The sequence below is a fragment of the Mytilus californianus genome, unplaced genomic scaffold, assembly GCF_021869535.1.
Source record: "Mytilus californianus isolate M0D057914Y unplaced genomic scaffold, xbMytCali1.0.p SCAF_20, whole genome shotgun sequence".
In the NCBI taxonomy this organism is placed as follows: Eukaryota; Metazoa; Mollusca; class Bivalvia; order Mytilida; family Mytilidae; genus Mytilus; species Mytilus californianus.
Window position 1 is genome coordinate 852011 of NW_026262669.1, and position 14080 is coordinate 866090.

At 31.5% G+C, this 14080-nt stretch overlaps 2 protein-coding genes across 12 annotated transcripts in view; one reads left to right on the forward strand and one right to left on the reverse strand.

The window, feature by feature from the left end:
* The window catches only part of LOC127731659 (tight junction protein ZO-1-like), a 611031-nt gene that overhangs the window by 515595 nt on the left and 81356 nt on the right, over window positions 1-14080 (forward strand). The window lies entirely within an intron of this gene.
* The window catches only part of LOC127731663 (leucine-rich repeat-containing protein 15-like), a 286215-nt gene that overhangs the window by 264306 nt on the left and 7829 nt on the right, over window positions 1-14080 (reverse strand). For 10 of the 11 annotated variants that reach the window (XM_052240443.1, XM_052240435.1, XM_052240436.1 and 7 more), the window contains exon 1: window positions 9553-9742. The exons of the other annotated variant lie outside the window; for it this stretch is intronic. The gene's annotated coding sequence lies outside the window, so the exon portion shown is untranslated. Of the gene's footprint in view, window positions 1-9552; window positions 9743-14080 lie in introns of those variants that run through there. 11 annotated transcript variants of the gene reach the window in all.

Sequence of the window (14080 nt, forward strand, 5' to 3'; positions counted from 1 at the left end):
TAAAAATAAGAAAATATGGTATAATTGCCAATGAGACAGCACTTCAAAAGAGACCAAATGCCATAGAAATTAACAACAATAGATCGCCATACGGCCTTCAAAAATGTGCAGAATCCGTTCCGCATAGTCAGCTATAAAAGGCCCTGAAATGACAAATGTAAAACAATTCTAACGAGAAAACTAACGGCCTGATTTATGTAAACAATACCGAACGAAAAACAAAACAAACGATAACAACTGGATTACAGGCTCCTGACTTTAGACAGGCACATATCAATGTGGCGGTGTAAAATACGTTTGTGGGCGCCTAACCCTCTTCATAACCAGGGACAGTGGTGTAACAGCACAACATATGAACAGACTATTCAAATCAGCTGAAAAGGGCTTAACTCCACAGATCGATACAAAGCAGAAAAATACAGTACTGAGAGTAATCGCAGTTACTGACAGCTATTTAAAACTAATTCAAAGCTAATACATGTAACAATTAATACAATATAATTTTTTTAAAGATTATAATATCAATCAGTACGCATCAAACATCAAATGGATTTAGTGTAAGGACGTCATTAAAAAAGGCAACAGTTACTTGTATTCATGCTGTTAGGCAGTTAGGCTAAAACATGACCGTGTAAGATACCCATTTTATAAGGAATAATGCACACTCACGGCATATGTTCCTCAATAGTATGTACTTGAAGTCATATGCCAGTTTTGTTTTCGACTTATGAGTTTTAATGTCCCCTTTGATATCTTTCGCCATTTTTTGACTAGATGAAAGTGTATGCATGTATATCAATTCCAGATATAAACTTTTACATCGATTGATTTGGTTATCGTTGGTGTTCTTTAATATTTTCAAATATCTAGATCAGGCATGAGGTAATGCACATTTGTAATTGTAATGCATTGTAATGCATTACATTTTTCCAAGTAATTGCATGTAATGTATAATGCAACAATTTTTGCATTGCCTGTAATTGTAAATTAATGCATTACTTCAGCAAAAAGTTGTGAAATTCCATGCATTACATTGCATTACAAGGGATTACTTTTAACATACTCTTTATCTTTAACAGATTGTTGGAGATTTAACTAAAGCAGAATTTAAGATTTCTTGATTAACTAAGAATATAATCATGTTAATATTGATTTTTATTTAATATTTATTTTTCGCACTTTGCATAAATCACTAGAAGGAATTAGGAGATTAAGCCTTGCCCCAGGTAGAACTTGAAAAAAAAATGGTATCAATACTAGAATGACCAAACTACAATTCTAAATGAATAACACAATACTGTATATCAGATTGAGTTCTTGTTTTTATTTCATTTTATTTCATACATTTGCTTGCATAAAAAGATTGATATTTGAAAAGCATTACTGTAAAAGTGTTCCATTGTTGTCAAAAGATCAATGAATACCTTTGTCATGATTAAATAACCATAAAGCACTAATTAGCTTGTTTTACAATCAATCTTTTCACCATTTTGACACTTTGTCATAGATTAAGTTCTGTTTTTATTATATAATTAGGAAAGAAATCCTCAGTAAATACTTTAATTGAAATTAAAAAAAAAAAAACAAATGTATATTTATAAAAGTAAAGTTAACATCAAGTTGAAATATGAATTTAACTTCATTTCTGTAAGAGATGTTTACCTTGAAACATAGAATGCACATAAAGGATGAAACCTTCGATACTCTTATGATGTTAAAATGTAATAGTTGTATTGAATAGAATTTTTACATGTATACTTAAATGCAATACATAGATTAGTTACTGCATAAGCTAGAATCTTTTGTTACTTCATGTTGTTTTTCAAAGTGTTTGGTTTTTCTGTTCACTTGATAATAAAATTTACAAATGTAATGTGTAATTCAATTCATTACTTTGCAAACTTATAGTAATTGTAATTTAATGCATTACTTTGATAAATGCATGTACTTGTAATTGTAATTTAATGCATGGTTTTGTCAAAGTAATTGTAATATAATGCATTATATTGCCATGTAATTCGCCCCTTGCTGATCTAGATATGATTTTTGTAACAAACGGACACTTGGCTCAACAGTTCCCTCTTTAAATTGAAAACGCGAAAATCGAATATCAGAATGGTTTCTTTATTGGTGAAAAGTTGTACGTTATAGAATAGGGGACGATGGTTGCAATGATATATGTTTTGGTAATTTTTCATTGTCGTTGACGTTGGGAACGTAAAGTTAAATCCTGTCGTAATTCACATGTTAGAAGTTTGGTAGGAATTACCATAAACAGTTAAATGTCTGTCTTATCTTAACGATGTTCTTTTTATTTATACACAAAAGAGGGACGAAAGATACCAGAGGGACAGTCAAACTCATAGATCGAAAATAAACTGACAACGCCATGGCCAAAAATAAAAAGACAAACAGACAAATAATAGTACAGATGACACAACATAAAAAACTAAAGATTAAACAACACGAACCCCGCCAAAAACTTGGGGTGATCTCAGGTGCTCCGGTATGGTAAGCAGATCCTGCTCCACATGTGGCACCCGTCGTGTTGCTTATGCTATTACAAATCCGGTAAAACAATTTTGTTTTATACTGTAGAAGATTCCAGGTACTTCAAAACTATATTAATTTAAAAAATAACTCAACTTATTTATGTTTGCGGACGAACTAGCCGGCATTTAATATGATATATTCTGACATTATGTGACGATACATATTTATACAATACATTAATAGAAAATAACAGATTAGACTAAACAGTTATGCCTATGTAGGTTTAAGAAACAAATGTTAAATCCTTGAATCTTTTATTATCTCTGTCATAAGTAATGAATGCCACCCAGGAAAAGCCATAAAAAGTAATATCATGGAAACCCGTAACTCGAGGTAATGCCGACACCACTTCCAGAGAAAGCGTCAAATCCAGTGCTAAAAATCCGAATACAAAAAATAATCAGTCACTGGTTATAACATAAATATATATATATGTGCGATGATATTCAACACTTTTTAGTGTTTTGTTTTCCATCTATTTATCGGTATTGTTACACAATCTTTTAGACTCATATATATATATGATAAATTTGCAGATTAAACATTGTTATGTTGATATTTAGATTAATTATATGAGTGGTCTAGAGCGATGGACACAGTGTTTTCAGCCGTGTATCATCTTCACTGGATGGATCTGTCGTAGAGTTGTCACTTGTTTAGACGTACTTATCAAAAATAATTATTTCTGTGATTGTATCTTACGATCCTTTACGATAGATATTTAGCTAATCTGCAATCAATTCCATCTTCATGTGGTTTTCTATCGAACGTCCACGGATAGAATGAGGACCTTAATACAAGACAATACTTTTGGCGCCAAACCATAAAAACCTTGACCATTAGTAATTCTAAAACACACTTAGTCTCGATGAACTGTGCAATACAATATTTGTTTGCTAGACTAAGAAACGAAGAAAAAAAAATACATATTCAGCTTTAAAAGTAAACTACTCCAGGATTAGTTTGAGGCAGTCTAATATGTAACCAAATAAAACAAATAAATGAAATTATAGATATACATAAATGTGTTTAATAAAGCAATGATAAATACTAAGATCTTTTAAAGTTATGAATGTTTTAATGATTTAAAATTAAATGAAATAACTATATGTAAAGATGAAATAATGAACATATTCAAGGGAGACAATAAACGCATAGATTCGAAAGACTTTTTGGAATTGAAACATAGTACAAAGGAATGGCACACACACACGAATTAATTAACACAACATTCGTGCCCCGGCTTCAATGAAGATTATAAATTATCAATATAACCAACAGCTGTTAATCTATAAGATAGTGACTGCTAACGAATGCTAACCCACAGTAAGGTATATTTGTTTGAAATGTTTTTTAACCCTACTCAGAAAAATGCACGAAACATTTGACCTTCATAGCTCATAATTAACGTATTTACACATTAATGTAATAAAGTCGTTAAACATTATTTATTTATAACAACTTCATGTTAAGATTTGATTGAATACCCATATTCCGATATTGTCATGTAAATACAATATTATGCTACATATATAAGCGCATTCTTGTAGTCAGTTAGAGCGTTATAGACCGATCTGCTTATATGTTTTATGAACCTCGCTATTGACTTTGTCTACCGTTTATATAAGAGGTTGATATCTCAAAAAACAAGCTTAGCCAATCAAGATTTCAAGAAGTCCTTTTATATATCTTTAGTATGACCCTGATTGAAATTAAAAAAATACACATTTAGAGATCGGAATAAAAAGTAAAAATGTCCGGTAAGGGCTAATGTTGGGCTAATTTTGAAGTACATTTCATGAATGCTTTTTTATATTTTTTTAAACACTTATGTGTCTACTTCAGTCGATTCAATTAGTTTATGTTAAAGATTTGAACTGATCTGGTTATTAAAACGCTTAAATTCAAGCTTAGATATTCTTAAATAGCAAATGCATTGCATATTGATGGAATTATTGGTCTGTATGACTTAGGGTAATATTCTTCCTAAATCATGATTTAAGCCTTCCTTATAATTTCCGGATATTGTTAATACAGTTGCGCTGCTCATTTGTTTTATTGTCGTTTATTAAGAATAGTCGAATATGACTTATGACTGAAGAATGACTTTTAACTGTTACTACTGATTATTTCAAAAGTATGTTATAAATCATAGCAGTACCGAAGCACGGGCCACATGCTTTTTTATGTACTTTTTTCAATTATATTTCTGTTTCATGAATATTTTTTTAATTTCAAATCAACTAAAGTATATTTGTATATACGTGACTGCATCTTACGATCCTTTACGACAGATAATTTAGCTAATCTGCAATCAATTCAATCTGCATGCCTGATATATCATGTACTGTGTTACAACTCTAGATTCTACTGACGAGGAAAGGTAACACTAGGCCACCGAAAGCTGAATTTTTAGTTTAGTCTAGGTGGTCGAGTGGTCTAGAGCGCTGGATACAGTGCAGGCGGTGTTGTCACAATATCCCAATAGCATGAGTTCGAATCCCGGCGAGGGAAAACAAAAATTTGCTTCAACATTTGCTTTACTAACATGAGCACGGCGATAGTGGCATATGGAGCAGAATATACTTATCCAGTTTTGGTGGTGTTTGTGTTGGTCAATCTATAGTTTTTATGTTTTATTTTGTTAATTGTTTGTCATTTGATGGTTAATCATTTTTGTCAAGGTATTGTCAGTTTGTTTTCGACTTATGAGTTGGGATATACCTTTGGTATCTTTCGTATCTCTTCCGTAAAAGTAACCCGCACCGCAAATACCACAGTAAACAAATAAACCAATACAGACCCTGTTTTGTTCAATTAAAAATTTAGTTTTTACCTGGTCGTTAATATGAACAAGAACTTAAAATTTGAAAAAATAACATTTAACAATATTCTTTTCGTTTAGAGCTTTGTAATATCTGACAATAAAAACAATGCATTCATTGCAAAGTCTTTGAGTCAATACACAAACAATACTATCAAATTACTGAAGTATATTTATGTAAATGCCCTTGAGAACAATGAATTTCAAATTACTGTAATCAGTATCATTTTTCTATATGAATGCCTTTATCAGGTCAAAACAAAGCGTATTTTTAACCAACCATACAATAAATCAAGTATACGTAATTTCTTGCAATTGATGTAAAACTTCAACATTATTTGGACTTGCAATCAATGTGAGACCGCTCTATTTTTATTAAGGCAATTTCTATCGCCTTGCCAAAATAATTCGGTACATGGTAATGCGGTACAAGGTAATACAAAAAGCCCACAAATAATGTTGATAAAAAGGCCATGTCTACATGTTTATTGTTATTGCCTATCACACTTTCTTTTTGAATTATCTTACATGTAGTACCATAAGCGCCGCATAAGCCGTCCATTTTTACCTACGACCAATCAACATTCCAACTTTGGCAAGGTATAATGCAATTATCCAAAAGTTAAGTATACAACTAACACGTCTGATGAAGGAGGATCTTCAAGACATTGGTTGTTATATTTGAATTCACATGAATAAGGTTACAAAGGATCAGTTTTGTTTGATTTTTATATGAATTAATAAAAATACAATTGTTATGTCTTCTTTATTTCACGAGAAACACATAATATTAAACAACTGCTCTCTTGTTACACATGTTTTTGTACGAATTGGCCCTATGCAATGGTTGCTACGAATAATATATATATAGAATAATATGTGGAAAACTGCTGAAATAAATGGATGATATTACCGAGTAACAATGTAAGTTCAATGTACATATACGTGACTATATGCTGTTACTTTGAGCCCTTCAATCCAAAAGAGTATACACATGATACATGCTCGATTTTTTTTTCGACCGGCAGTAAAATCTTTCCAAATTGGGGCTTTTGCTTGACTGTAAGGGATATATGAATACGCAAGCAGGTCTGGTCAGAATGCTGACGTTTAATCGAATGCCTCGTGTCGATTGAGTGCTAATTCTAATGCAATTATTTTGTATCAATGTTTCTGATTGGATGGCAATAAGCGTAAAATTCTCTATCTCCCTGTCTGTAACTAAGGAAGCCGACATTTTGAATTCCGGAATGTATTAACATGTAATTTTTCCAATAATAAGCAAACAATCTCACATTTTGCACCTATAAATCTTTTTTTATCAAACTTTATTACATTCTTAAGCGGACAAGAAGACAGAAAATGCCCGGTGTTTACGTTTGATGCCGGAAGCATACTTATGACGTCACCTAGTTTTGGCGCCAAAGAAGATAACATCATTTCGCTTAATTTTCGTTTAATAAAGATTTACACTATAATAATGACTAAAATTGAATGATTTGTTTATTTTGCATTAGAATAAAGATAACTGTATTGTATTTGAAGCTTTGCGGACGTCCATCTGTAGTTTTACTGTCGCAAATAACCGTTTACCTGTCTCCGCTACGCGTCGCCAGGTAAACTAAATTTGCGACAGTAAAACTACCGATGTACGTCCGCAAAGCTTCAAATACAATACAGTTATCTCTAATTTATCAGCGCGATGAACAACCTAATCCCTCATTCAGTAAATGCTTCGTAGGTAGCTTGTTGTTAGTCGGAATAACTGTCTCTAACCATACCACCTTTATTTTCATGACCCTTGTTGTCCGGTGAAATTCAAAATGTGTCGCCCTTTATTTTAACTGCTACTTTGTTTTCGGCTTGAGCATGCATGATATATTTTATCTACTAGACGTAAACAAAAATAAATAATCAATAGAGTTCCTCCCTTTTGTGTATCCTCTGTTTATAATTGTCTTTAATTCGAATGTTGCACACTGTTGGATTCAATACATATTCTTATTATTATTCATTGTAACGGCTTAAGAGATAGGTTCTTACCTTTATTCATGTTATAGCGTTAAACTTTGTTTATTAACATTTATATTCTTTTCCTTTGCGTTCTGATTATTAATATGAACACATGAAGAAAAATCCAGACGTTATATAATCTTTATTTCATGAGAATTACGTGATGATTGAATAACTGCGTATATCTTGTTACAAATCATGCTCATGTCCCTGTACGAGTTTTTTTTTTACCTACCATTGTATGGTTGAGCCATATATATAGCAATAAGGAACAAAAACTAAATTTTAGGAACGCTATTACAAGTATTTTCATTATAATGACAGTTTTAAAATCGTTGATCACATTTCATGTTTACACATTCTGCAAAGCGTCAAATATCAACAATGCCCTTCATTACATTTGTTGCTTTGTAAATGTCTCTGTACATTTTTATAGATATAATGTATATGTGCGTGGCATCGGCAAGTAAAATTCCTCTGACGATTGTTTACAAACTATAAAGGTTGTTTTACATAGAGATGTACTGTATTTTTTTATTTTTTTATTTTTGGGGGGGGGGGGGGGGGGGTGTTGTTTTTTCGTTTGTAAATTTAAATTGATAATTGATCAGTTGTACAATATGCATAAGAAATCCAAATATGAGACAATCCGCTACATTTCATGGACACTGGATTGTCGTTATTCAGCCTATGTATTAAATGACCATTTCATGAAAAGCGGATTGAATGAACTTTCAAAATATTTGGATTAAATGCACATTAATTCATACAGCACAGTAGCTATAACAGATCCCTGTATTTTAACAAAAAAATGCATAGCAGATATTTATCAAATCTATTTTTAGTCATTCAACTTCATCTGATTGTCAGTTCAGTACCACGCACAACGCTAAATTTAAAACAAAATAAAGTAATTTCTGCTATTTTTTCCAAGATTCGTGTTGACCTCGTGATATCAAACATAATTGGCATGCCACAACTGTAGGCACAACTTTTTAAGCAATCTTAATTATTGTTTCAAAAAGCTACTACCGCGTTGCTGGACCAAAGCGAACATTGTTTTATCGATTTAAGTTTTTTTGTTGAATTTTGACGAAACTTTTTTTTTTAACATTCCACGACCTAATGCAACGGAGGATAAGTGCAACAAACTTAATGAATTTGATGCGTCGTATAGATTTTTATCAGTTAACGTTTAATTGTTATGCTTAAATCCGAAAACTGGAAAGCCAAGTATGTATATTTTGTAAATGACAAAACAAACGTCCTCTTTATTTAAAATTACATTAAATCCACAATTACAAGTCCTTTTGCTGATCAAACGTTTATGTTTGTATTGAAAGTGTTTGTACTTATTTTTTAGTAGGAATAATAACAAATTTCGTAGGAGGTACAGTAACATCTTTCGGTTGCATATAACATCGTGTAGTCGTCGCTTTGACCATAAGCCCTCCATCTCTCTGTGCTTCTATGTCTATCCGTCACTAAATAAACCGTTTACAAATTCGATGCGAACGGAGCGCTTTCCTTGATAAACCTTTACCAGGAACACTCAAATCCAAGAAATTGGAAGCAAGTGGATTTTAAGTTTCCACATACCTGTCGATCAAAATGAACAAAACGGGAAATAATAAGGAACAAAAAAAAATGTCAGTACCTTATAGAAAATACAATTGTTAAAAGTTAACGAAAAGATAAATCTTTTTTCTTGACGAGCTAGAACCCTTAATAGCAAATGTCTGTACTTTCGAAAACATTTTCAAAAAAATATCAATCTGAAAGAAAAGATATAATGGGGGAAAGGAAGACTAAAATTATGTTTGTGTATTACTCAATATTCAAAAATGAAAAAAAAAAATGCATTTCATGATGCATATGAAAAATACAAACATACATATACAAAAACACATCTTAACTTTAGTCAAAAACATTGAAATATCAAGTACACACATCACTGCATGTACAGGATACACAATGGTGAATTCACTGGGCCCATATTTTAAAACGATTTCTTTGGGTTTTTTCTTGTACTTTATACGACGCTGCTCCCTATTGTGTATCCTCTGTTTATAATTGTCTTTAATTTGAATGTTGCACACTGTTGGATTCAATACATATTCTTATTATTATTCATTGTAACATCTTAAGAGGTAGGTTCTTACCTTTTGTAATGTTATTGCGTTAAATTCTATTTATTAACATTTATATTCTTTTCCTTTGCGTATGGTTAATAATATGAACACATGAAGAAAAATCCAGACGTTATATAATCTTTATTTCACGAGAATTTCGTGATGATTGAATAACTGCGTATATCTTGTCACACATCATGCACATATCCTTGTACGAGTTTTTTTCACCTATCATTGTGTAGTTGAGGCATATATATAGCAATAAGGAAGAAAAACCAAATTTTAGGTATACTATTACAAGTATTTTCATTATAATGACAGTTTTAAAATCGTTGATCACATTTCATGTTTACACATTCTGCAAAGCGTCAAATATTAAAAATGTCCTTCATTACATTTGTTGCTTTGTAAATGTCTCTGTACATTTTTATAGATATACTGTATGTGTGCGTGGCATCGGCAAGTACAATTCCTCTTAAGATTGTTTACAAACTATAAAGGTTATTTTTACATTGAGATGTGCAGTATTTTTTTTTTTGGAGGGGGGGGATATTTTTTTTTTTCGTTTGATAATTTGTCTATTGATCAGTTGTACCATATGCATAAGAAATCCAAAAATTAGAAAACCCGCTACATTTTATGGACACTGGATTTTCGTTTTTCAGCTTATTTATTAAATGACCATTTCATGAAAATCGGATTGAATGAACTTTCAAAATATTTGGATTAAATGCACATTAATTCATACAGCACAGTAGCTATAACAGATCCCTGTATTTTAACAAATAAATGCAAAGTAAATATTTATCAAATCTCTTGTTAGGCATTCAACTTCATCTGATTGTCAGTTCAGTACCTCGCACAACGCTAAATTTAAAACAAAATAAAGTAAGTTCCTGCTATTTTTTCCAATATTCATGTTGTCCTCGTAATATCAAAAATAATTGGAATGCCACAATTATATGCACAACTTTTTAAGCAATCTTAATCATTGTTTCAAAAAGCTACTACCGCGTTGCTGAACCAAAGCGAACATTGCTTTATCGATTTAAGTTTTTTTGTTGAATTCTGACGAAACTTTTGTATTTTGTATTGAAAGTGTTTGTACTTGTTTTTGATATATTGCAAATGTATTGTACCCCATCAAATCTAGATATGTCATGATTAAATTTCTTTTCTTAGTTTGTTATGGCTTTCTGTGGTTAATACTATGCATTACTTTCTTTGCTTCTGTGACAAACATTATTATTAAAACTTTGACAAGACTCACTGAAATTCTATTTGTTACTGGTTACTTAAGGTAGAATTTCTGATAAATTTTTTAGTAGGAATAATAACTAATTTCGTAGGAGGAACAGTAACATATTTCGGTTGCATTTCGTCGCTTTGACCATAAGCCCTCCGTCTGTCTGTACTTCTGTGTCTATCCGTCCGTCAATCCCTCGTATGTGTGGCCGAAACAAATAGTTTTAGAAAGTGGACTTTAGTTCTTCTTATTTGATCACAGTGAAACTTGTACACAATTATGAAAGACATGAGTAGGAGAAAGAATCCTGTACACTTTGGGATCAGTTGAAACATTAGCACTTGTATTATAAGTCGCATGTGTTTTCCAAGCATACCAGTATGTGGAAAACTCTAAAACACATGTAAATCACTTTTGTATGGCGCTATTTTGTTTAGTATCAATAAATGGGAACTTAGATATCAAGTTGCAGTGTTTGTTTTTTGTTCAACGTTAATCGATGAAATTGAAAAAAAATAAACGAACAGTTTTTCCATAAACGTCTTTAAACAAATTTCACAAAGACAATTGTTTTATTTTATTCCTGCAACGTTGTTAAATCCAACCATTTAGATTCAAACAACTTATTAGATAAAGATAAGAAATTCGATGCGAACGGAGCGCTTTCCTTGATAAACCTTTACCAGGAACACTCAAATCCAAGAAATTGGAAGCAAGTGGATTTTAAGTTTCTACATACCTGTCGATCAAAATGAACAAAACGGGAAATAACAAGGAACAAGAAATAAAATGTCGGTACCTTATAGAAAATACAACTGTTTAAGGTTAACGAAAAGATAAATGCTTTTTCTTGACGAGCTAGAATCCTTAATAGCAAATGTCTGTACTTTCGAAAACATTTTCAAAAAAAATACCAATCTGAAAGAAAAGATAAAATGGAGGAAAGGAAGACTAAAATTATGTTTGTGTATTACTCAATAATCAAAAATATAAAAAAAATGCATTTCATGATGCATATGAAAAATACAAACATACATATAAAAAACACATCTTAACTTTAGTCAAAAACATTGAAATATCAAGTACACACATCACTGCATGTACGGGATACACAATGGTAAAGTCACTGGTCCCATATTTTAAAACGATTTTTTGGGGTTTTTTCTTGTACTTTATACGACGCTGTTTGAGTATGTCCCTCAACCATCCAAAACATTTGGAGAGCTGTATAACCAAACAAAAAAGGACCTAAAATAATAGCCATCTCATTTCATGGTCAACTTTGCATGAGAGAGTTGCAACATTTGTTTCCTAATCAATTAAAGAACAAATGAAACCTTTAATGTTTTAGAGTAATAGCTCTTTATGTGGAAGTCAATTATATAGGAAAGTACAATAAGAGGATCCAAAAATGTCCATTTTAAGCACGTTTTATGAAAGTGTCTATTATGCAAGGTGTGACTTTATGCTAACAAACTGTTTTGGTTAAACAAAACTATTTTATGACCTATATATTCATGCAATTATAATAAATGCAGTACAATAGGGAAATTATGCTAAATCATGTTGATTTGACATGTTCATGTTTCGAAAAAATAAGGATTTTGAAAAAATATTTGAACTGTAATTGAATTTTGTGTATATCTATGTACTTGAAAACATTTGTGTATATCTATTTACTTGAAAACAATATAAAGTGCAAATTTTGAGCTCTATATTTATTTATCCAAAATGTTTTATAACTTTCAATTTGTGTAAAACACTTGACAAATCTAAGTTATGACGACACATTTGAGACATCAGTCAAATAGTGGCTAATAACCCCGTTTACTGGAAATCCTATCTTCTGATGTCTTTTGAAGCCCGCAAATGTACATTATTGTTTTTTGCAAACTTAAAAATAATCATACGATTAAGCAGCAAAAACTTTTACTACATCGCTATTTTCCATTATACAGTATGTTTTATTTTAATTTAAAACAATCGTTTTTTTTTAAATAAAGGCATTTGAACATGTTGAATTTATAAGAAATGCATCTCGATACCCGAGACTCGATACAATAATTTACAAAAAAGCACAAAAGCATCTATCAAATTATAAACCACATTCATTGCTTCCCGTGTCTGACGTCAGAAAATGTAAACGTCACATAAAAAGAAATGTTGTCATTCAATGTGTAAAATAAATGTGTCGTTTGTCGTTCAAAGTATTTTCAAATTTATAAAAGAACAATAACATAATGACGGGATCTTTTAAAGTACAGAGTCACGTTATAAGAACCACAGAAGCACAAAAAGTCGCATATACAAAACACACCAGCAAAAATGAAAGATAATACAAACACATTGACGGGATGTATAAGTACCTAGCCATGTCAAATGGATATCACAGAAAACAAACCAAACAGTAAAAGTAATATTAATAATAGAACAAAGACAAATGAAAGAACAATAGTACACGTTGTTAAGATGATAAACAACGTCAGTATGCAGAATCTATACTTCAAGACCATCATGTATTATTTGTGAAGTTGATACGGAATATTTATCAACAAGGTCTTGGTACCTTCCGATGAACTTTTTTAGAAAAAAGACGAGACGTTCTTTGACATACCCCTGGTTCATTAACTTTCTGCTCAGACACTGGTGACGTTTTACAGAGTCTGAGTAGGAGCTGCAAGCTCTTGAATATCGAATAAGTTGGGAAATGTATATCCCATATGCAGGTGAAGTTGGTATATTGCTACTAAGATGGGGGAAATTTATAATTTTGAAATTAAAATCGTCTCGTTTGTCATAGATTCTGGTACTGAGATGACTGTGTATGTCAAATTCGAGATGTAAGTCTAAAAATGAGGCGGAGAAAGCCGTGTCTGTTGTTTCTTTCATTTCTAGTTCTGGGGGATATATTAATGGAACCCAATCAGAAAAGTTCGGATTGTTAATGGAAAGAACATCATCAATATATCTAAAAGTGAAATTAAATAATCTGGCTTCTTTGATCTTCTTGTTTTTGACAAGTGTCTGAAGGAACTCCGATTCATATGAAAATAAGAAGAGGTCGGGAAGGAGAGGCGCACAGTTCGTTCCCATAGGAATGCCGACAATTTGTTGAAAAAAAACTACCTCCAAATTCAACAAATATGTTGTCGATAAAAAACTCCAGCATACTGATCACTTGTTCTTCTGTGTAGCATGTTTTACCCTTTTGTTCACTATTGACAAAATATGCCTTATGATATCCCAAAGTAATAAATTTATAGCGTATGCTACCATTTATATTCCCCAAAAACCAAATGGGAGTGGGGAAGG